Source organism: Phasianus colchicus, chromosome 12 (genome assembly GCF_987193195.1).
Source record: "Phasianus colchicus chromosome 12, bPhaCol1.hap1.1, whole genome shotgun sequence".
NCBI lineage: Eukaryota > Metazoa > Chordata > Aves > Galliformes > Phasianidae > Phasianus > Phasianus colchicus.
The window spans coordinates 3042338-3066985 of NC_143447.1; the positions used below are offsets into that span (position 1 = coordinate 3042338).

Sequence of the window (24648 nt, forward strand, 5' to 3'; positions counted from 1 at the left end):
TGAGCATGGCCCCTGCAGCACTGTGTCCCCACGGCTGGCTCCAGATTTCCCCAGCTCGCTGACTGCTGCAATGGGTTGCACCAAGCTTGCCCAGTGCTCCCAGCATTGGAGTTTTGCTGGGTTGGGGCCGGGGGCTGGAGATGGATGGCATCGAGCAGCACGCACGCACGGAGCAGACAGCTTGGGCATGTTCCAAAACACTTCCCACGCCCCCGGGCTGAATTGTAAGAAGCCGGGGCATCTGCACGTACAAAATGCTCTGGGAAAAAAAAAAAAAAAAAAGGGAAAGGAAAAAAAAAAAAAAATCCTGAAGGCGGCACAGCACCCACAAACCAGTGTCTGTGTGCACAGGGGCGTTGGTTTCAAAGGCTGAGCAGCTCCGGGGCTCTCTGCAGAGGGGCAGAGCGCAGGGGAGCAGCACGGTGCTGGCCATCGGCTTGCTGCAGGCCCATCCTCTCGTGGCGTGTGGAAATGGGAAGAGGAGCCTGAGCTGCCCAGGACCTGTCTGGGTGAGTGTCTCTTCCTGATGTTCCTTTGGGGCGGTGCAGCTTGGAGCAGGGTGTTGTGGGGCTGCATTATTCCCTGCAGGGTGCAATGGGTTGTGAGGGCTAGTGATGTGATGGGGAGTTGGACCATGTCCTGGTGGTCAGTCCTTGCTGGGGGGTGTATGGTCACAGAGGGAAGCATCCAGGGCCCCTTCAGATCCTGGAGGAGCAGCTTGATGCTGCTTCCCCTGCCTGTGCCTGCTGTCAGTGGTGGGTGTGAATGCAGAGAGCTGAGCTGTGCTTGGAGCATCAGCGTGCTCTGCTGTCCTGCTGCCTGTGAGGAGGATGGGGTGCTGAGTGCTGGCGTGGTGGGTGCCCCAGCTCTGCCAGCCTTCATGGTCAACGCCAAGATGCTGGGGGTGCTCCCCTTGGTGCAAGGGGCACCATGCCTGCCATGCCCTGGGGCTCTCCTTTATCCTGTTCAGCAGTCAGTATGGCATTTTTAGGGAGAAAGGGAGACTGCTTGGAAAGTCTGCCCCAGGGTGAAGAACTTTGCCAGTCCTTTGGCACCAGCACCAGCAGTGCTGTCCAGGACATCCTCATCCTTCTTGGCCATGGATACGTTCCCTCGGCAGGGAAGGGGCATCCTGCACTGCTGCTGCTCAGGAGGAGGAGGAGGAGTGTGCAGTGAGGAAGGCAGAGCGGGATGGGGCGGCCCTTCGTGCCCCCGGGGGCTTGGCTCGTTCCCACTAATTAGCAGTGTAACCAGCCATCCAGCAGCCGGGCTCCTGGCAGATAATTACCTTGCTCCGTGCGAGGAAGGGAAGAGAGAGACTGGCTGTCCGCAGGGACTTGAGAACCCTCCCCATTCTTCAACTCATTTAGGAAAGGCAACTAAAAAATATATAGATAGATAGATATTTTAACAAAGCTATTTCTGCCAGTCAGGCAGGCCAATTTGTTACCCAAGTGACACACTTGATTTTACCTCGAGGAATGGAAGGTTTTTCCCATCTTATTCTTGGTTTTCACTTCCCAATGTTTGGGGTGCAGGGTTCCAGGGCTGTGCTGGAGCTCCATGCCCCCTCTCCCTGTGCCCTGGTCTTTCAGGTGGGCCAGGAGGTCAGAGCCCCCTGCGCAGCCCATGTCCCTTTGGAAATCTCTTGCTGGGGTCTTATGAAGTGTTGTCTTGTGAGCCCTGCTGAGGTAGCTGCATGCCTGGGTGCTGTGCAGCCCATCAGCCCCCAGCACCACGCTCTGAGGGTAGGGATGCTCTCTGTGCCAGCCTCCCTGTTCTCCTCGTGGCCGTGGGATGCTCTGAGCACCTCACCATTGCTTTTTACAATGTGCTCCCTAAATATGGCTGCACTGAGGCCAGGCTGGCTCATGTCCCCTAACTCCCTCTGTGCGTGCAGTGCCTGGGTCGCATTCTGGGGGCCTTGCTTCATGCACCAAGAGGATTCTTCTGCAATGACAACGGCGTCTGTTATTCCATCTGTGTCCGTCGCTCCATCTGCTCTGGGCTGGCTGGGTGATGGAGGGGTTTCTCTGTGCACCACCAGCAGCTCTCTGCTCCACGGTGATCCCTCCTTGCCAGTAGGTGCTTTGTCTCCCAGCAGCCGGTCTGCAGAGAGGGAGCAGGGACAAATTGGCACCCGCCACACTCCTGGCTGTTCTTGTCCTCGCCTGTCAGCCCCACCTCCCTTCTCTTCCTCTTTAGAGATTCAGGTCATGCCTGGAATTAGGGCTTCCTGGACTGCAGAGGAATAGTGGTTAAACTGCTTACCATCGATTAGGCAAAGTAGTTTGGGGTTGTTTTGTCCCCCCCCTCATCCCCTTGCCCACAGGGTACTGTGAACTCCCTCTTTAACTCTCCTGAAATGCAGGTCCTGGTGTGCTCTCCTGCACGCCGGAGGTGTGGGGTGAGGGGGTCTGCCCTTGGTTGGCACCCACAGATTGCCAGCTGCTCCTGCTGCTGAGACCTTGCAGGAAGGCATTGTGCTCAGCCGGCTACGTTCATCACGCTGCTCCAGCTGGGATCAGGCGCAGATAAGGCGATCAATAAATCCTCCTCTCAGCTGCAATGTGCTGAGAATATTTTGGGGAAGGGCACAGAAGGCACCAGCCTCTGGCTTGAGTGCAGGACAGGGCTAAGGGAGGGCAGCCAGCCAGCCAGCTCAGCTTGCTGCTGCTCTGTGGCACAGCTCCGTGCGTGCCAGAGGGGAGAAGAAAGCTGTGCTGCTGTGCCCATCCCAGGCTGTGCTGCAGAAAGTAGGTCAGGCTGCTGTGCAGTGCCAAGCAGGGCCCTCAGTGTGGCCACCCACCCTGGGAGCAGATGGGAAGCACCGGTGCCACAGGGCTTGGGGACAGCAGGACAGCATCCCCTTGTACTGATGCAAGGCTCCGTATGCTTGATGTCAGCAGTTTTTGGAGCCTTGGGGCTCCCCTGGGTGGGGAAGGAGGGGAAGGTTGAGATGAGTAGTCTGGTTGCACAGCTTGGGCTCAGGCCAGGCTCAGGTCAGCCCATCAGCACCTCCAGAAGGCTCCTGAGCTACGTGGAGAGGGGAAAATGAAGAGGTGCTTTCATGGTAGAGGTGTTTTAAGTGCAAATCAGGAGCACTTGGCCAGCAGAGCCAGAGCGAAGCACTTTGCTGTAGCTGCAAGCACCTGTTGTGAGGTGGAAGCAAACTCAGAAATTGCCTTTGCAGCACTGGGTAGGGCAAGGTCTGCCCCAGTGGTGCCAGGGGGTGGCGTGCTGCAGGAACACGGGGCCATCTGTGTGCCAGCCCCATGCTGGCACAAAACGCTTGCCCTGTTTCAGCACCTGGGGACATGTGTAGAACACAGGGTGATCCCAGTGCCCCCCCAGAGCTGGGGCAGCCCTCCCCTCGTTGCGGCTGGGGGATTGGTGGTGAGGATTCTGCAAGCCAGGCGGGGGATAAATTGAGTGCGTGTATCACGGGCAGGTCTGGGCTGTATTGATTTTCAATGAAAGGCTGTGTCATGAATTTTTCTCTCCCGCTGTATTTGCTGCAAAGGTGCATCTTGACTGCAAGCATTAACCGCTAACTAGAGAGCTCATTTTTTCCCCTTTAGGAGGAGGGGAGGGGGAAAGAAAGAAAAAAAAAAAGAAAAAAAGAAAAAAGAAAAAAAAGAGTGGGTTTGCACACGCTCCTTTTAAGCACATGATGGATGCAGTGGCTTTGCTAATCCAACAGCAGAGCAGAAGTGGGTACGAGCGGAGGGAAACACTGCGTCCAGCACTCCCAGTGATGGCTGTGTGGTGGCATGGGGCTGTGGCCCTGCTGTCCCCAGGGGGGCTGGGGGAGCCCCAGTGTTCCTCCTTACCCCCCCCTGAGACCCCTGGGTGAGCCTAGGGGCGTTGCTGCTCCGAGCACCATGGGGTGCTGCAGGAGGAGTGGTGTGGGAAGGGTTAACGCTGCCGCCTGAACGGAGCACAGCCAAGCTGAAGTGGAGCAGTATGCAAATCTACCCACTTTCATAAACTGCTTAATTAGGCGAATGTTAATGAGACGTTAATTACTGTTGTGCCGGCGAATCCCACGGAACGGAGATTATGTTTCTCTTCAAACATCCAGTCTTAATTATAACTTGCACTTAATCCCGCCGCCCTGCCAGGGATGGAGCCGGCTGCTGAGGATGGGCATCAACTAAAGGGTCACCCACAGCCCCATCCCTGTGTCCGGCCCCACAGCCCCCCAGGGACACGTGCCACTCGTTGTCCTTGTGCTGGCGAGGCCTCTGGGAGCTCCATCCCCACCTCCAGCACTGGTGTGGATCCTCAGCGCTCCCCGTGGCTGCTGTGTACGTGTGGGTTTTGTTTAAGCATGCATCCGACCCGAGATTGCTGCTACAAAAAACAGAGAAATGGCCATTTCCAATTGTGACACCTGTCACTTTACAGAAAGCACTCCTTGAAGTACTGCTTATAGAAGAGCAGCAGCCCCGTGCTGCCCACAGCCACCTCCAGTTGCTGGCTGCAATACGAAATAAAGGGCAGGGGAAGGAGAAAGGAGGGTCTGACTCAGCCTCATGGTTAGATTGGCATTCTCATGCAGGGAGCCAGGCACTGGGATAAATCCATTCCTACAGCGCCGTATATCTCCACTGAGTGGGAAGTTGGGGAATAAATGGATGCTCTTCATATGTTATTATGGCCTGACAGCGACGAGGCAGACAGCGGCGATGCAAAGGTGATTAATGAGAAAGTTTGAGCTAACGAAGTGTAGTCGTCCCTCATTACGGGAAAATGAGTTCCATTTACCACCAGCCATTGGGCTTCTAAAGTTGGGAGCGCTCTCCTCTCTTGCTTGTTTGTGTTTTTTAAATGCTGGCTAATTTATTTCCAATTTGCCTCTTGCGAGGGTGGGCAGCAGGGAGTGTTGGGCAGCAGCCTGGCCTGCACCGTATCAACAGGTCATTCAATAAGAGGTGTTCTGGGATGGATTCCCAGTCTTCTCCCTCTGTCTGGTGAACCCCCTAAGTTTGGGTTGTGGGTTGCTGGGGGCTGGTGTTGGGATGTTGCTTGGCTCAGGGATGGCCGTGGATTGGTGCCACACATTGGCTTTAGCCTTGCAGCACTGGAGGATTTTCTCTGCCAGATTTGGGGCAGGCTGGGCAGGATATCCTCAGCCTGGATTTTGAATGGTCTTATCACAGCCATGCCCAGAGGCAAAGGTAAAGGCTGGGTCAGAGTTAGCTCTTCTCCAGCACTTCTCATGCTGGGATTTATGAGTGATTCTCAGAAAAGCTATCTGTGGCAAATCCCATCCTGCCAACAGGGCAGAAGGGGATGGGGAGGTGAGGGCAGAGCTGTGCAGAGGGAGCTCAGGTCCACGTGCATTGCTGCCAGAGCCTGCTGCCTCTGGTCTGAGCACCTGGGCTGGAGTGTGTGTGCACGGGGTGTGAGCAGAAGCTGTGAAAAGACAGCAAGAGGCAGTGGTGGGGCCCCCCTGCAGGGGGTTCAGTCTCAGAAGGGCTGTCACAGCCTCTGGTCCCCTGCGCAGCGCATGGGACACGTGGCAGGGCTGCTTCAGAGCACAATGTCTTCCTCCTACTGCAGAGGGCTGGAAGGGGAACGCCGTGACCCAGATAAGCTGCCTCAGGTATGCAGCTCCAGCAGAGATGAGTAAAGCAGTGATGGTGCTGGGGGAGAAGCTCCCAGCCAGGGCACCTGGCTTCGGCTGGTAGCGCCAAGCTGGGGGAAGGCAGGGTGGGGGGCACAGGGAAGAAGTCCTTGGCATGACGAGGCCTGTGGGAACAGAGCCACTTCCCGTTAGCTCCCATATTGCTCTGCCTTGCCTGCACTTACACCAATGTGCACGATAGCAGAATGTGGCCCGGGCTCTCCAGCAGCCGTGGAGACGCGGGAGGCCAGCAGCAGAGTGCTTAAAGGCTAATGAAGATGCACTAGAAAATGATGAGCTCTGCAAGCACTGTTCCTGTGTGCTGGAAATTGGGGTGCCGTGAAGTGCTCTAAGCCCTTAGAGCTCTCTTGAGGAGGAGCGATCTGCGTGCCGAGCGCTGCTATTCTTGGAAAGGGCGGCTTCGCTGACTATCATCTGGCTTTGCTGAGCTAGCTGTGCAGGTTGGCGCCAGCAGAAAGCATCTCCTGCTCGGCCGTTGCCAAGCCACCTACTTGGAGTGGGTGAGGACTTGTTTGCTCCTCATCCCAGCTGGGAGAAGTGAGTGTCCCTGTGGGAGGGTGGGAAGAGGGAGCGGCGCAGCGGCAGCTCCTGAGGGATGTCGGAGGCACGCTCAGCATCACCCCCAGCTCCAGGATTTGGCTTCAGTGGTCACTCTGTGCTGAGGGGCTTGGCCGAGGCAGTAATGCATGCAGATAGCTCCCCATGCGCTCCTCAGTGCCGGACCTCTGCAGTGCAGGCACAGCCCTGTGTTGGAAGTGGGTCCCAACCCCAGCCTGATACCCCACTGCTTCAGGCTTTTTTGGCTCCCCAGGTTCTTCTATGTGGGAGCGAGGAGCCCGCTGTGCTCCCAAGTAGGGTGGGAAGCACCCTCTGGGCTCAGATGCTCAGATGCAGAGCTGTGCTCCTCAGGGGACGGCCCCCACCGCCGCCAGCCCTCCCGCTGCGCCGCGGATTCCCCTCTGCGCTGCTGCGAGCAGAAATCCCCGGCTCCCCCCCCTCTCCCCCCTCCCGCATCAAGTGGTTGCTTTGAGCTGAATTAGGGCTGCTTATTCATTTGTTGTACAAGCAAGGAGCTGGGAAGTGTCCCTCTAGCGTTTGCTTTCGTTCAGACTCCGCCATAACCTCAAACGCGTCACTCGGCTCCGTCCTGCCCTGCGTTGGATGTCCCCATCCCTGCTGGGTGCTGTCAGCACTCTGCCTGCATGTGCGTCCCCAGCGATGGGGTGAGCACTGCTGTGCGTGCAAATATGGAACCAGGAGCCCTAAGCAAGCAAACAGCAGCAGTGAGGGAATGTCTGCGTTGCTCCTGCTTTCTCTCATTCCTTTCTTTCTCCCCATTCTGAGCTTAATGCCCTTGCCCAAACACAGCCAGGCTATGCCCTCCACTTTGCTCTTGTGGCCTGGGAGTTTGGCTAAGGGGGGGGGGACTCTGCTATCTGTGCCTGGTGAGGGCTCCGTGCAGCCCCTTCCCCTTGCTTGGCTCTGCTGGAGAACGATCAGCTCCGACAGGTTTTTCCCAAACATTTCATTTGTGGCAGTCAGCAGTGCACAGGGAGGAAAGCCATTCAGACAGAAGGTTCCCAGCCAGCTCTCATCACAGGCGGTGCCGGTGGGCATGGGGGGCTGCTCTCTGCCAAGGGGTTGCACCGGGCATGGAGGGGTGTGAGTGCACTGCCCCACTTCTCTGCATTGTGTAACCAGTGACAGGGCACAGAGAGCCTTCCCCAGCCCTCCAAATTAACAGGAAAAGGTTAAAAAGTTCAGCTCCCCCCATCCCCAAGGAGGGAATTTTGGGCAGCACAGGGTGCTCCGGTGGAAGCCGCCAGCCAGACCTGACTTGCTTTTAAAGATGCATATTTTTTACTCTTGCATTTTTCTCTTTTCTTCCCTTCCATTTTTCATCCCCACACATTTCCTTTAATTCCAACCCCCCCCCCCCCCCCCCCGCCTTCCTCCTCCTTTTCATGAGCTATTTTCAAATGCTGGGAAGGGCGAGATCCGGGGAGAGGAGGAGTAGCTGAAAGAAGAAAAAAAAAAAGAGTGGTGAAATTATTTCACACATTTAGGGGGGGGGGGGGGGAGAAAAAGAAAGGTGTGGGTGTGGGGAGAGAGAAGAGCTCCAGATCCCACAGGACACAAAGCAAAGCTTCATTCATTCCCTTGCTGCCGTGCTGTTCTGGCAGCAGGTAGGGATGTTGGTGTGTGCACAGCCCTACGGCTTTATAGGGTGCCTTGCTGGGAACTGGGGGAGCAGATCAGCCCTAAAAGGGTATCCTGAGCCTGCACTGATGCTGAGGGGAGAAGGGAATGGGATCTGCTGGGAAATGGGGCTTCGGTCCAAGCAAAGCACTTGGCCACACGTAGGGTTGGAGGAGCATTGCATATATTGCTGGCTTCACCCGCTTGTTTCTTCTGCTTGGTGCCACAATGACAGTGTGTTTGATGGTTCCTCCTGCTTAATAAATAGGATTAAGACCAGCAGCGGTAGCACTCGCTGAAAATTAGGAGTTTCAGGTACAGATAAACTCTTTATGTGGCAATATCTCCTTACACTCACTTGTTTTTCCATTTAGAAAACTGGAAGTACCCATTTTGGCTTGATGCGAAGCAATCTTTAGATTTGATTACTTGGTTGGCTGGCCACTCTGAGGAATCTCACGCTTGGTTTGCTGGGGGAGCAACACTTGGAAAGGGGGAAAAACGAGGCCAAAGGCAGCTTTCCTGAGATGGGGTTCTGTCAGGGTAGGTGCCATGCCTGTCCCACACCTCCTGCCTGCATGCCTCAAAGCATTGAGCTGGGGGAGTGCTGGGGATGAGCAGAGCTTGAGGAGGAGCTGGAGATGAGCAGAGCTCGAGGAGGAGCTGGAGAACAGCCTTTCAGTCCTTCATGGGAGCTTATAAATAAGATGGAGACCAATGTCCAACATGGTCTGAAAGTGACAGGACAAGGTTGGATGGTTTTACACTAAAAGAGGTGAGATGTCAGAAGGAAATCCTTTACTCAGAGCATGGTGAGATGCTGGCACTGCTGCCCAAAGCTGTGGGTGCCCCATCCCTGGAGGTGACAAGGACAGGGGTGGGCCCTGGGCAGCCTGAGCTGGGGGACATCCAGCCCGTGGCAGAGGTTGGAGCTCGATGATCTTTAGGGTTCCATCCAACCCAACCATTCTCTGCTTCTATAGAAACAGAGCTGAGGAGGAGCCAGGCACAGCCCTGGGCAGCACCCAGCAGCACCCAGCAGCACCCAGCAGCCCCAGCTGCCCCACCGTGCCCCATCCTGGCAGACCCTGCCACCTGGCATTTCACACCTCGGGGAGGGTGACATTTGCTTTGCGGCATTTACACGTTAGAAAGCTGGCATTTCACCCCTAGAGGAGGCTGATATTTATGAACTGGGGCACTGGCATTTCATTCATTGTTACCATCCAGTGATTCAGACAAGGTCGCTTAGCCAGAAAGGTCAGCCAGGGCTCTGCTTTTCTTTGCTGCTTTCCTTTCTTTTTTTTCTCCCTCAAGGGAAGGAGGGAAAAACAAAGCAAAGCCACACACCAGAACTGCTGATTGCCATTTTTCTTGCCTTAAAAGTGAAAGTCTGCTATTCTGAATAAAAGCTAAGGCTTTCCAAAGTCTTTCTTGCAAAGCTATCTCCCATAAGGTCCTTATTTCTTTTATTTTGTTGGGATTCCCTCTCCTACCTCCCAATAACACAGCTTCTTCCTTTTGGACCACCCCTTTGGTCCCACCTCTGCTCTGGTGCAGGACAGTTCTCCCCAGCAGTGCAGCATCATCCTCTGCCTTGGCCTGAGAGCTGAGCTGAGTGATCTTCAACTCTTGGTCCAGGGGCCAAAACACCACCTAGAGCACAGGGCTTCATTCCCACAATTACCATACCAGGCGGTTTGGCAGTGCCCTGCTCAAGGTGGGCACATCCCCACCGAGCCCACAGGGCTCTTGTTGGGCTGGGGCAATCTAGATTCTGCCAGGGCCTGGAAAGCATAAATAAAATCAATAAGAAGCTGCTAAATTGTGCCTGAGCCCTGCAAGGAGCAGCACAGGGAGTGCTGGCTGCAGAGATGTATCTGCTGCCACTCGGCGTGCTGAGGCACATTCATTAAGTATCTTTAAGATGGATACACCCCCCGATTCACCTCCTGCAAAAGCCTGGGAATTTATTTCCTTCTGAACCATGCCATCAATCAGTGCTGACAGCATCGCCTCGTGCAGCGCAGCGTTGGGCTGAGCAGCCACAGCAGCACAGCACAACACAGCGTGGCACAGCGTGGCACAGCATGGCACAGCATGGCTCCCTTTGGGAGGACCTCAGCCCCAGGGTACCCCCAGGATGGGGAACCCCATGGCTCTCGGGCACTGCTTCCTGGGGGCTTCACTGCGCCATAGGTGCCCTTGCACTCCAATTCCAAGGTCTTGGCAGAGACTTGACCATGCACAACTGGATTTGCCTTGCTTTTTTCGGGAGGGGCAGAATGGATCCAGTGACTCTAGCTCACGTCCATGGTGCTTTTGGGGGAAAAACAGCCATTTTTGGTGCTGGCTGGAGACCCTGCTTGCACCCAGCTCTGTGGAGCGCACGTTGCTTGGTGTTATGCAGAGACCTGGGTTTGACTTCCTGCTGTAATTTCTTCTGATGCTTTTAATTTTTTCTCCCGTATCAGCTGGGAACCTCCCGACAATCCCCTAAGAGCAGAATAAAGACTTGTCAACCTTTCCTACACATTCATTAAGATGAAAATAACTCGCCGCAGCCCTTACAATGCTTGATTTTCTGCCGCTTCTGCTATGCCTGAGCCTTATTTGACTGACTAAAGAATCTTGAAGCTCAGGAAAAAAATAGATGAAGTCGTCCAATAGTCAGATCCGCCATGGGAGCGGTCCCTGAGCGGCAATGAGGGTCCCAAGGCAGCGCGGTGCCACCCGGCCCGGCTTTGTTCCGCCCGCTCCTCCCGCGGGTGCGGGGCTGTGCCGAGCGTTTCGGGCGAAGAAAAGCATTGTGTGCCCTGTGATATGGAAATGAGCGGGGAGGTGAGGGCAGGAGCGAGGGTTTCTGATGGTAATGAGGTTTTCTTTCCCCGCACCAGCCCTGCCTTTCAAAGCAGGACGGTTTCAAGGTGTTATAGTCACTCCCCGGGATCATTTGTTCACTTTTTTTTTTTTTTTTTTTTTTTTCTTTTTAACCCCATCTTCCCCTTGGTAGCGCTCGTGGCTGCTTAAAAACGGTGCCTTATTTTCGGCATCGACAAGACCAAGGGCCAGGCCCTGCACTTTGGCCACAACAACCCCAGGCAGCCCTACAGGATTGGGGCAGAGTGGCTGGAAGACTGTGTAGAGGAAATGGACCTGGGTGTATTGGTCCATGCTCGGCTGAACACGAGCCAGCAGTGTGCCCAGGTGGCCAAGGAGGCCAATGGCATCCTGGCTGGTGTCAGCAGTAGTGCAGCCAGCAGGAGCAGGGAGGTGATCATCCCTCTGTGCTCAGCTCTGGTGAGGCTGCACCTGCAGTGCTGTGTTCAGTGCTGGGCCCCTCGCTGCCAGAAAGACACTGGGGCTCTGCAGTGTGCAGAGATGGGCAGCAGAGCTGTGAGGGGTCTGGAGCACAGTGTTATGGGGAGCTGCTGAGGAGCTGGAATGGGTCAGTATGGAGAAGAGGAGGCTCGGGGCAGACCTTACTGCCCTCTCCAACTCCCTGACAGGAGGTTGTGGTGAGGTGGGGGTCGGCCTCTGCTCCAGGTAACAGCAATAGCATGAGAGGTGATGGCCTCAAGCTGTGCCAGGGGACGGTCAGGTTGAATTATCAGGAAGGAACTTCTCTGAAAGAGTTGTGAAACAGTGGCACAGGCTGCCCAGGGAGGTGGTGCAGTGACCATCCCTGGAGGTGTTCAAGAACTGTGGAGATGTGGCACTGAGGGACACGGTAGGATGGATCAACAGTTGGACTAGATAATCTTAGAAGTCTTTTCCACTCATAACGATTCTATGACTCTGGGGCAGCCTCACATGGTTGCAGTACCCCTCCTGCCCTGGACCGCAGCGCATTCCGTCCTGGCTGACTTTGAAACTGCAGATCTGGAATGCAGCCGTGTTGCTGTGGGGCACAGCCCCAGCGTGCTGCCCCCGGGCTGTGAGCAGCACTGCATCCCACTGAGCTTACCCACATCTCCCTCCCTAGCCAAAGCCCTGCAGCCAGCTGGTGGCTGCTCCCACCTGCCCGGCGCTGTTCAGCTGCCTTATTTCATCCTTCCTAATTCTACAAGACGTGGCAGTAAATCCATGGCGTATGCGCGGAACCATGTGGGGCGTTTAAGCGATCATTTGCATCCAGATGTGTTGATGGCTGTGGGGTATCTCCTGACAACGTGGGTTTGTGCTGTATATATTGCTCTGTGCTGAGCAGTGGAGCTAACATTTGGAATCAGGCTTTGAATTGCTGGAGTGAGTTAGCTAGGGCTTGGCCCTGTGGATGCTTGGGGTGGTCCTGTGGGGGCTGCTAGCTCCATACCAATGTATAAATGTGTTTATAGGGGTGTATGTGAGCAGAAGGAGGGTTATTTGGGGGCCTCTTTGGCACAAGGCCTTGGTTTGTAGCCGTGCCCCAGAACCAGGGCAGGTTTCCCCCTCACCATCTCCTCCTGCAGCCCTGGGCTTGCTCTGTGCTCCCCCCAGCAATTCAGGGATGCGGTGTGACCATCACCCACTGGCTTGCCCCAGCTCCATCCAACACCTCTGCGGGAGATTTCTCTGCCAGCATCACCTTGCACAGGCCTGGGTGGATGAAATGGACTTTGCAGTCCAAAATCCCTTAATCTCCAGTATACTTAACTGTATTAGCCAGATTACAGGAGTCAGAGACACAGTAATTGCACTCAGCGGAGGACATGCTCCGCATTTCATGCCGGGAGGAAACGCGCTATCCATTGCCTCTCTCCCACCCATCTCCACTAAAGTACAATGGAGCTGTGATAAGGACGTGTTAAACACGCCAAGAAATGTCACATCCAAAGCACAGCACAGGCTCCCGATGTTAACCTGTCAGCCTGGCAGAGCTGCAGGGATTGGAAGGGGGGGTTCTCTCCTCTTCACCCTCCTGAAGGTTCTTTGCGCCGCCAGGCAGTGTCCCCAAGCAGGGACCGAGCCATGAGCTGTCCCTTGGCAACACAGCCCCCTGCATCCCACGTCTTCCCACATCCTCCTGCCTTGGGGCAGGCTGAGCACAACCTGTTGCTGAGGTGCTGATTTAAAGCCCCCCTGAAGATGGGTGACGTCAGGAACTCGTCTGTCATCTTTACGGCTGGCTGCCGGCGTGCCGCACACCCGCCGCTGCCGGTAACTGATTGCGGAGCGTGCTTTATTGTCTGAGGAATACTTATGCAAACTAACACAATGGCTTAATAGGGAACACCTGGAGAAATCTCCAAAGAAAACGCTGTAAATTCCCCTTCCCTCGTACTTACGGAAAGATTTTTTCACAGAAATTTATAGTTGTTGTGATTCCTTTGCATGGGTTTGCATAGCGTGCTGTGGGAGCTGGGGAGGCACTGAGCACCAGGTGTGCTCACACCAGGGTGGGTGCCAGCACCTCCATATGAGTGAAGGCTTCAATTTCTCCCTCCTTGGCTCATGTATGCACCAGCACATGACCCAGCAGGGTAGTCAAGAGCTAAGCCTATGGCTCAGCATTCCTTGTGTCTGTCTGCTGGCCAGCAGTGCCCTGCCAGCCCTGCATGCTGTCGGGGGGCCAGAAGCAGGACCTCAGCTGTTGGCACAGCCCTGCCAGCCTGCCTGCATTCCCTTTTGCAATGCCCACTACTGGCAGTGGCCAGCCCACTGACACATCTCTCTCTGCTCCCTTCCAGGTCTCACACCTAGCAGCGGGTCCCTGCAGGACTCCAGCTCCGGTAAGTACAATGTGTTTCCTTCTTGCTGCTAGAGCACCCGTGTTGTGCTGGGGGGCAAGATTCAGCCGTGGGGGCTGGGTTGCATTCCCCATTGCCAGGCTCTGCAGAGGGTCCATCCCAGAGCCCTTCAGCACAATGCAAGTGCAGCAGGTGTGCTGGTGCAGTTATCTCCCCGCCGTGTGCAAACTGTGCATTTGTCGCTGCCCTTCTGCAGTCTGCAAAGGGGAACTGTGTGGGCATCTTCAGTCCTCACTGGGTAGACTATGCTGGATGAGAACGTAGAACTTCCACTGAGTTTTTCCATGGTGAAGTGCAGGGGGGGATTTGGAGGAGCTCTGCAAAGATCAGAGGGCAACGCACTGGGTTGGAGTGGAGCAGAGCCTCCCTGGGGATGTGGCAGGGCAGTGGGTTCAGATGTGGCTGGCTCAGAGCACCCAGGATCTGGAAGAACCATGAAGGTCAGGGGTGGCAGTGCTGGCCATGCGACCTTTCCAGCAGTGTGCTCCTTGCAGCCACCCTGCTTGCTTTCTTCTTGTGAAGCACATATCAGGCCTGGCAGGTTCCTTGCTCCAGCGAAGGAACTCAGTAAACAAAGACAAAAACCCCTTTGGTTTTTATATTTCAAGATGAAGCACCTTGAAAAAGCTGATGCCAGGCTTTGAGTGCACAGATGTACCCAAGGCCAGGCTCTGGGGATGCATGACCTTGCATGGTCCTGGCTGGGGCTTGGGCCACACCACAGGGCAGTGGTGCTGTGCATGTTCCCATGACAGCTTTGGTGGGTGCAGCGAGGCCATCACTGCTTCTTTGAGCCAGTCCTTCAGCCTTCTCTTTGTTTGATGTTTTTGCACTCCCAAAGTCACCCTGGGTTTTCTGAATGTAATTTAAACCAGCAGAAAGTGTCCTGCTTCAGTGCAGAGAGAAATTAGCAGGGCTGCCTCCAAAGCAGCAGGGCCATCGCATGTTGTGTTGCTTTCCTATCCGGCCTCTTTTGACACGTTTTCTTTAGAAAGTACACATATCAAAAAGTGCATCTCCTCTGTTTGGCACTACCCGTAGTGCTGATAATTGAGTCCCACTGCATGCACTGGCAGTACTTCATTGCTGCTGTCCCTGGCCCACATGGCCTGGCTGAACTCCTGCTGCATCGCTTGCACAGATTGCAAACAGTTCCATCCATGCCAGGTTCCTTCCTGGCTCCGGGCTCCTCCTGCGCTGTAGGCTGAGACAAGATGGTCAGACTGGAGAGGCATGGCTTTGATTTCCTGAAGGGAGGAAATCATAGCGGGCTTCCCGTGCAACAGGTCGTGATGTATTGTCCAATAGTGGGCACGGATGCTGGAGCAAACCGCAGTGAATTGCTGCCACCTGTGTTAATTGTGCTTTACAGAGGTGCAGAGATGGCCCCTGGGGTTCTGGATGGGGTGCCAACAAGGGGCACCTGCTGCTGGAATGACTGGCTGACTGATATGGAGCACTAGCAGGGACACCACAGCCTGGCATCAGTTGTGCCAGAGTCAGGGCATGTGGCAGACCACTGGTGCACAGTGCCTGCAGCACCCTTTACTTTCCCCACGGATGATCATCTGCAGTTCTTCCTGGCATTCCCATCTCCTTCTTATTCATGCACCCCATCTCCCAGTGGTGTCGTATTGTGGATCCCCAGATTGCTATCCATGTGAGAGCAGTGCAACCCAAGCTGCTGTGCCTGCTGTGCACTCCTGCCTTCCTCTTCTGCTGCTGTGACACATGCTGCTGTGCAAGTGCCTGCAAACCCAGGGGTGTCCATGGGAGGTCCAGACATCCACCCAGTCACACTCAATGCCTCTGTTCTCTGAGGAAAAGGCAAAGCAGGAGCCCCAGAGAGCTCAATGCCCCGCATCAGTGCACTGGTGTCAGGAGAGCCGTGCTATGCAGTGCTGTGTCAACAGCATCGCCGTTTTGGGCACCGCTCCAGCACAGAAACTCTGTCAATGGGTGGTGAGCAGGCTGAGCTTTCCCAGGGCAGGCCTGAGTGACGTCAGGAAGCAGCAGGCAGCGCTGTTATCCCAGGCAGTTCCTCCCAGAGCTGCAGCCCGTGATGGATTGGGAGCTGCCAGCCTCCGCCTGGCTGTTCGCAGTGTGGTGATGGAGGGTACGCAAGCACGTGCCTTTCATAGGATGGTTGTGGGATGGAAAACAGCCCTAAAGGGAGTAGAGGGGTGCGAGGCAGCCGGGTGGCACGGCCTCTCCCAAGCACAGTAAGCATCTTAAGGCTGCTTCTCTCCAAATCTTCTTACTCTCCTCCTGCCGCACGGCGCTCCCCATCTTCGGCCGTGTGTGTGAGCGGCGATAGAAGCTCGCTGCCCACGCAGGGCTCCTCTCCAGCACCGCGCTTAATTGCAGTCGAATGCGGCGAGCTCTCCTCCCGGCGCTGCCCCGAGCGCGGCTCCGTGCTGCTTTCGCCTTCGCCTTCACCCCCCTGCGCTCGCTGCTCACCCCGCCGGCTGCGCGGCCGTCACGTGCCGGTGAGAAATAAGCTTCATCTGCACTGAAAATTAATCACATTGTCATGCTGGCAGGGGATGAGGCAGCTGCACGAAGAGCCCGGCTCTCGGGCTAATTTATCACGGTGGCCGCGTGCAGAACCGCTCCGCAGCTCCGGCCGGGCAGAGCGCCGGTGTCGGTGCGGGCACCCCGGGGGAGATCCGTGCTCGTGGCTCTGCCTCTGCTTTGCAACAAGAGGAGCCTGCTGGGAGGCGGCTGCGGAAAGGCGAAGGGCTGAGACGCAGTGACACACCTGCCCTCCCTGCTGGAGGTGACGCTTTCCCAAAGCAGCACAGCAGAGCTGCCCGCTGTGCCCGCCGTCCACCAGCAGAAGCAACACTTGTAGGGTGAGCACGTGAAGAAATGATCCCGGGGCTTCCATGGCGCTCGTGGCTGGTGGAAGTGGGAGGTGCCTGGCTGAGCTGACGTCTCCCTCTCCCTTAATGACTGCAGCTCTGCTCGTCAGAAGCAAAGCCCGCACGGGCTGTGCGCTGCAGCAGCGTGCGCGCATGTGACGTGCTGCTGCGAGCGTGTGGGAGCAGGGCAGGGCTGCTCGGCTGTGCTCCGTGTCCCTGTGTGCCAGCGCTGGTTATGGGGCGTCAGGGATGGCAGCTCCTGGTGCTGCACGGAGGGATGGACGCGCATCTTTGGGAATCCGGATCATCCCAACCCCTGCGTTGTCACTGCCTGCTGCTCCTCTCCGTGTCAGCACGGGTTTGGGGCTGAACCTGTGCTCTGCCTGCTGCCTAGGCTCCTCCTGCCACCTCCCTGCTGGGAGAGGCTGGGCGCTGTGGCTCCAGGGTCGTGTTCGTCCCCATACCTTCTTTTCTTATGTCCATCCTTAGGACAGACACGGGTTGCTCAGATGTATGCACTGCCACTTGTCTTGTGGCAATTAATTACTGACTGCTGACAGTGCTTTGCTCTGGAGTGCTCGTTAACTAATTGGACACCTTCCAGCGAACCCCCCGTGCTGGGGAAGTCACACATTTGCTGCTGGCTCCTCTGCTGCTCTGTTTGCTCACAGTGCACGGAGCACTTGGAGGAGGCAGTGGGTGCCAGCTTAGGGCTGCTGGATACTGCAGAGCAGAGCAAAGAGTACAGGTGCGTGGTGCAATGATGGTGGAGTCCTCAGTCGTGCTCTTGGCTGCCCAGAGAGAGCCCTACTGAGCAGGACAGACAGACTTTGCCAGGGACAGACCCGCAGGAGGCAGAGCAGCTTTCCCACAGAGCCACTGTGATACCTCTGCCCAAGCAAGGGGCTGAGCTCTGTGCTCTGCCTTCAGCTCACTGTATTTTCTGCTTCCTTGAGCTTTTGCACCCACAGCCAGAGCTGGAGCTGCTGGGCTGCCCGGGACCGTTCCTGGCACACCATGCTGCCAGCTCGAGGGAGCTGCAATAACCTGATAGGGCTCTGCGGAGCCTGATTCCTAGCCCTGTAATTAAACACCCAGCTGTTGAGGTCTTTTATGTGTATTCAAATTGAAACTTGGCAGGCTCCTGACTAGCGGGGAGCCGGATTCGGTGGCCAAGGAGATCTGTTGCGCTCGCACAGTAAACTCCATTCTAGCCTGGCCAGGATGGGCAACAACCCATGCCAGCCAGAAACGCTTGTAGGGTGGAAGGCACTGCTGGTGTGGGGTCCCTTGGCCATATAGATGGGGCTCCTCAGCCAGAAGGCATCCCTGGAGCCCTCCAGTGGGGCACACTTTGGGGATGGGGTGCACATGGATGGAGTCCTGAGGTGCCCTACCCAGGGGACGCTTCTCCTCGGGTTGATCCATCAGCAGCTTTAACGTGTGCGGAAGTAAATGTCACTTACCAAATTTATGGAAGAGATGCCTCACTAGTCTCCTTTTTAAGGTTATAATAAAAATTAAACCACGTTTTCTCTCAAGGGGGAACTGCAGACTGGCGTCGTAAAAAACCCATCGCCGTGTGTCGTGGAGCGGCACGTGAGCGCGTGTGCGGGGTGAGCAGGACCACAGGCAGGGCAGCACAGCAGGCTGCACTCACGTGGCCGCCGATCTGAGGAGAGCTGTTATTTTTTATATGTATATTTTTATATCATAATTTCCTGGCCGCATAAAAAAGCCCAGGCAGTTACATGAGCTGGGAGCAGAGCTTCCAGTATGAAAACCTGGCACATGGCTTATTTATGCAAGCCGAGCTGCAGCGCATAAATGCACCTCCCTCTCCTCCAGCCTCGCAGTGTAATGATGGTGTGGAGAAGCCTTCCTTCAGGCAGGCTTCTTTCTCCAGCGCCATGCAGAGGGGTCTCCTTATGCTTGCCAAGATGGGTCCGTTCTGCCCCATACCCTGGGTCTGATTTATCATTGTGCCTCAGCAAGGAGCTGGGCAGTGCCACCCACTCTTGCTCGGTCGAGCCATCGGAAGCCAGTTGGAACTCATGATTGCAGAGCCACGTGGTGCCAGCACCACCCGCTCAGAGGAGGCATTTCTTTGGGGTTAAGCTTGGCTGGGAGCTCAGCCTGCCACTGTGCCGCCTGGCTGGACCGGGAGCTGGGCCTGGGGATGTTCATCAGCTCTGGCAGCGGAGCTAATGCGATTAAGGGCTTTTCTTGCCCTCCGCTCAGTGCTCGTTAACATTTGCCTTCTAAGGCGTTTATGAGCATCGCCGTTCATCTGGCCGCAGCTTTGGCTTTTGATAAGACGTGCACACAGCTGGCAGCTGGGGAGAGGCTTCCCGAACCCACGGCCGAGTCAGGGCAGCAAGGAAAGGGACGTAGCCAGGGAGCCGCGTTGCGTAACGCTCTGGGAAGGAGGGAGCCCTACTTACAGCTGGGGAAGGCGGGTGCCTGCAGCCCACCAACAGAGACCTACAAACAGCTTCCCGGGGAGTCACAACCCCGGCCTCCGCGCAGGCGGAGAGATGAGCCCGTTTTGGAAACCTCCTTCCCAGCTCCGTCGATCCAGGACCCAGGGAGGTATTTTTACTTAGTCTTGCAAGTAGGTCTCGAGGCGTCTCTAAGTGGGTGCTTCGCAGCCTGCATGCAAATAAAGTTTGCCCGTGTGCCCTGCGAACCCAACCCAGCAAACAATCCCGGGGTTCGCTCCACCTTCTGCTCGTGCTCTCCTTCCCCTTCACTCCTTCCCCAGCAACCAAGGGACCTGGACATTTCCAGATGGAAGCTGCTCACGGGAGGTGCTTCTGTGCTTTCTGTGCTGAAGTGTTTCAGTCTGCACTGAGCCACAGCAGAAAGATATATATTTTTTTTCTGAATATTTTAATTCTTTCACCAAGAGAGAGAGAAAAAAAAAAGAATTTCCCATGGAAATTGCATTTCCTATTTGGAAACAGGCTGTTAGGCACCTGTCAGCACTATAGAAGGCTGCTTTTCCAGGGCTGATACCTCAGGTTGACTGATTTCAATATCCAGAACGATGCGTGCTTTCATCCATCCCATTCCCTGGGTTGGGGCTTTCATGGTTTTCCTTCCCATTGGTGGACTCTGCAAAGCCTGCTGTTGCCTGGCTGGGCTGAACAAGCAGGCCTCTCATCTCTGCCTGCCTGCCCATTTCTGCCAAACCTCCAGGAATTCAATATCTTTGAGATTTCCAGCTGTCATTCACCTTCTATCGAGTTTGACTGCTGCGTTGGAGAGTGATCAGGGGAGACAGGCAACATGCTGAGCACGTGATTGCAGAAACCTCTCTTTCTTAGGGAAACCTTGGTCAGAAAGGGAGAAAACCACTAAAAATCTTCATTCTGGAGGCTTTGCTTTGCTCTAGCTGCAGGTGACTTCTGCCCGTAGCGTGTGGCGGGTGTCAGGTAGGCAGGAAAAACATGGTACGAGCATCTCCATCAGCACTGCACATTTCCAGGGCATACCCACCCAATTGGAGCCGTCCTCTATCAGCCATGGAGGTTTATATTAAAAGCCCTCCTTGTGATCAGTCTATTATACTGCACACTAAGGCGAAATGTTAGCAAAACAGCATAGCTGCTGTTAAAATACCTTTTAAAAACAATGAGCTGGGTTCGTAGGATCATTAAGGTTGGAAAAGACCATCAAGATCATTTAGTCCAACCATCAGTGGTTCAGTGGGAGCCCAGGCAGGGGGAGCAGGATGGCATGGATGGAGCTAGGTTGCTCACACAGGTGATGCCTGCTCCTACAGCCACTCTCCCTTTTTCCCTTCTCCCTTTTCCCTTTCCCTTTTTCCCTTTTCCCTTTTCCCTTTCCCTTTTCCTTTTTCCTTTTTCCTTTTTCCTTTTTCCTTTTTCCTTTTTCCTTTTTCCTTTTTCCTCTTTCCCTTCCCTTCCCTTCCCTTTTTCCCTTCCTCTCCCTTTTTCCCTTCCCTCCCTGCTGGCTGGCAGCCCAGCACCAGGCGTTTAATGCTTTTCCTTTTGGTCTTTTTCAACGAGAACAAGTCTTTTATCTGTTGACTGTGCAACAGTGCTGGAAACAAAGCCTTACAAATCCTGCAGCTTTTCATAGCCACCTCTGCCTCCTGGGCTACCTGTTTGCAGCTCAGGGTGTACCTTGAGCTACAGGAGGGTGCAGAGGACAGAGGAACAGGGACAGGGGGACAGGGATATGGGGACAGGGACGCTGGGACAGAGAGGACCATACAGCCCAATGATGTCTCCACTCAACTCACAAGGGTTTGCAATAGGAAAGGGGAGGCAGGGATGGATCTGCAAGGCAAAGCATCTCGTTTTGCTTAATGATGACTGACTGCGACAGCCCGCATCTTTAGTTTGAAAAGTATCTGTGAGGTGCAGGCTGCTTCTCTCAAACAGGGTAATTATGTTAATTAAAAATGCTTTCTTTATAGCAGTTCTGATTAATAAAAACAGGTCCGATGCTCTCTTTAAAGTCACAGACCTTCTACTGTGCAGGAAAGTGGGCTTTTCCCAGCGACGGATGGCTTTGGGGCAGTGCAGAGCAGGATGGTGTGCCACTCCTGCAGCACTGGGCAAGGACTGCATGCCTGCCCCCAAGCCACACAGGGGAGCATTGGCAGCACGGTGAGGCTCCAGCCAGTAGAAATGCCGCTCGTGTCTCTAATTGCTGTTTATTTCCTCTGCAAAGTAGTGGGGTAATTAACAAGCTCCCAATTAAGAAAAATTGCCTGGAGGGGAAAAACAGGTAGCTGTGCCAAGAGGGCTGGGCTGTTGCCAGGGCTCGGGGCAGGGCGCTGGCCCTTCTGCTGGCTGCTCTGGTGGGATGTGCCCTGGGGACACAAGGGCTCCAAGAGGGCACAGCGGTTCCCCGTGTTCCTTGGGCCAGGTGCTGGAGCCACACGCAGCCAGCTGTGACCCCTGACACGGTGCAGGGCAGCTGGGTCTCTGCATCAGCTCCTATGGGAATAAGGCTCATGGAAACAGCTGGCAAGAAGGAGCAGCTGGGTGTCAACCCTGCAGCATTTGGGGTGCCCACCTGTGCTCCCCGGCTCCCTCGCCCTGTGTGTCTGTACCCCATGGTTGCCCCCCGCCCCCAGGCTGGGCTCTGTGCCTCTCCTCTCTGCCCCGTTTACCTCTGCTATATTTACATGTCTATTTTATGATTTCAATTTTTAATGCTTCTGCTCTTTGAAGATGCTTAATGCTTTGGAGTGGAACATTTTCTTCTGAGTCCTGAGTGCCAATTGAGGACAGACCAATAAATCAGCTAATAACTGGAACCTCATTTTCTGCTCCCTTGGCTGCCAGTTAACCCTCCTGGTGCTGCTCAGCCCTCCCGATGCCTCCCCTCTCCCATCCTTCAGGCCGTGCCATGTCACCCTGGCTGCCCTGCCACCATCTGGGCTGGCTCCTTAGTGCTGAGCTGTCACAATCCAGCGCTTCCACTGTGCCCCCGAGGAACAACATCCACGGAAACTCCTCTCCCACTGCTTGCACAGGTGCTCCTGAGCCTGGCAGTGCTGGAGAAACCCTCTGGGATGGCATCCAGCCCAAGATCAACCTCCGGCCAGGCACTGCGAGCCCAACAGAAGGCAGCAGGGCAAACCTTCTGCCCTCCCAGTGGTTGCCCTGCTCAGCGTGGAGCACCCTGGCCTGGATCTGCTTTTTGCCAAGCCAACATCCCTGGCTGCCCATCCCACTGTCATTGCTCTGTGCATTCTGCTGTGCTCCACTGTGTTTATCCACAATTATAATGCTCTGACATGGCTGCAGTTTCCAAAGCCATATGCAGATGCTTAACAACCCGCAGCAATGCTTTCCTGCATGTTTTGTGCTGCCCTTGTGCTATGGGGACCTGGATCCCCTGCAACCACAGGGCTCTGTGCTCCAGCCCTGGGCAGGGAGAGCATTGTACAGGCTGGAAATGGAGGCAGAGGTACTGGGATACAATTTTCTGTTGGAAAATACATTTTTTATCTGCTTGCATTATCAAAACCGGCGCGCAGCATTCAGATGGGAGAGCCTTGAAGCAAATCATTTTGACTTCCGTCTGTTGACAGTGTCCAGGAAATTCAAATGCATCTCTGTGATGCGACGTGTTTTGACTTTTATGTTTTAATTTAATATCCAGGTTATAGTTAACTTTTTTTATTTTTTTTTTTAAATGGTCTGCTGTTTGAGCAATGAAAGACTTTTTCCCTTACTGCAATGTTTCCCAGCAAGGGGCGGTGCTCTGGTTTTTCCTGGGCCCTGTTCTGCAGATGATTTTGATTCATTTTGCTTGGTGCCAAACAAAACTTTTAATTTAGGAGCATCTCACAGAGCAGTTTCTGACAAATGAGTGGATTTTCCATTCCATGCATTCTGCAGAGGGGCACCTGAGCACGGAGGCATGCATTTGTGCATGTGCATAGGCAGAAAGGCAGCACTCAGGGTTGTTCAGTAAGAACTGCAGTATGCGTGCTGCTGGGCTGTACCACCCAACACAGCGTGTGCTGCACCAGGGCTGGCTGGGAAGGTGCATGGTGAGCTCCCCTGACCTCTGCTTGGGGAGGACACACCATTTCCCTGATAGATGTGTCTCAGTGCCAATTATCCAAGCCCCATTTGCTCTGGGCTTGCAAGAGCATGTCCCATGACATCTATTAACGGCATTTCAAGCTTTGCTTTGCCCTCATTCTCTGCCCAGGCCCAGATTTTGGGGCTGATGGGTGTGCATGGCAGTGCTGGATGCCCACATTGAGGGCTGGGACCCCTGTGCCCATGTCACCACTCCATACCACACACGCCATACGCCTCAAGCACGAGCCGCTCGCCTTCTCCTTGCCAAATACTTATTGTTCCTCCTCTGAACTTCTGCACAGGGAGATTTGCCAAAGCTCCAACATGAATCACTAATTAATTCCTGGAGGGTGGTGATTTTTTTTTTTTTTTTTTTTTTTTTTTTTTTTCTTTGATAATTAAAAACAGGGGGATGGGAGGCACCTGGGGGGAGGGGGGCAGGGGTGCGTTTAGGGGCTGCCTCACCCCAGCAGGATGGTGCTGTGGGCACCCTGCTCACACCGCCTGACACTGTGGGGTCTGTGCTGGCACCGGGGTCCCAGAGTGTGCCCTGCAGAGATCCCTGCTTAATGCAGAAGCCTCCAAGCTGAGCGATGGCAGGGAACTGCTCGGCTTCTTTCAAAACGTTGTTCCCTGGGGTTTTCCTGGCTTTGCTGGTGGAGGCAGAAAGCTCAGTGGGGCACCGACGAGAGCCTTGGAAAGGAAAAGGCAAGGTTTTTCACTTGAGACAGAAAAGCCTCATTAAAAGAGAAAAATGCAATCGCTCAGGATGGCGAGGAGCGGGGAGGGCCTCGCCTGGAGGCTGACAACACGAGGTGGCACACACCGCTTGCTCCGGTCCCCAGCAGCCCCTCTGCAGGCTGACACAGCACCACAGTGCCCACACTCAGCTGGTTCTGCACCCCACAGTGCTGGGGAGAGGGATGGGCCTCAAAGGGAGCAGGAGGAGCAGAGCCTGGGGACCCCAGGAGCAATTGCCATAACGCTCAGCCCCAAGCCTCAGGGAACCCTTGCCATTTCCACTCTCTTGCTGGTTTAATAGCTTGTTCCTTATTGACATTTTTCTTCTCAACACAGGGAAAATGCCAGGGTGGTAATTGCAGTACATGTAAAGCAAGGCACGGTGCTGTCTCCTTCAGATCATCTCCTTCCACTGTTGCCAAGTTGCTGAGGCCCCATTGGGATGAGAAGTGCCCTGGTGGCAGATGGGACAAACCAGACCTATGAGGATGTCCAAGGTGTGGGAATGCCACTGCTGGATGTGGCCCAAGGCTATGGTTAGAGTTTGGGTTAGACATTGCATTGCATTGCATTGCATTGCATTGCATTGCATGCCATGCCATGCCATTCCATGGTATTGCTTTTGGGTTATGGTTAGGGTTAAGCTTGACTTTAGGTTTAGGGTTACACAGGGATCTCCTCTGAGGTGCCCCCAGGACTGGCAGTAGCACCAGGTCTAATTGCCTTGCTGACAGCCAGACCCGTGCCTCCAGGAACGCATACAGCCTTGTGTCTGCAGAGATCTTGTGGTTTCTAATACCATCAGAAATCCCTCTTGCTCTCATGTTTACCAGCATGCAAACGCAGCCCTTGATGTCTGCATAACAGCCTTCCATCTCCCGCTT

The 24648-nt window shown here is 54.9% G+C and overlaps 1 protein-coding gene across 2 annotated transcripts in view; it reads left to right on the forward strand.

Annotated features, from left to right (window-relative positions):
- The first annotated feature begins 368 nt into the window (after positions 1 to 368).
- LINGO1 (leucine rich repeat and Ig domain containing 1) overlaps positions 369 to 24648 on the forward strand; it is a 76749-nt gene continuing 52469 nt past the window's right edge. Inside the window, exons 1-2 of one of the 2 annotated variants that reach the window (XM_090148667.1) lie at positions 369 to 509; positions 13522 to 13563. The gene's annotated coding sequence lies outside the window, so the exon portion shown is untranslated. Of the gene's footprint in view, positions 510 to 13521; positions 13564 to 24648 lie in introns of those variants that run through there. The other variant, XM_090148666.1, reaches the window with a different exon arrangement.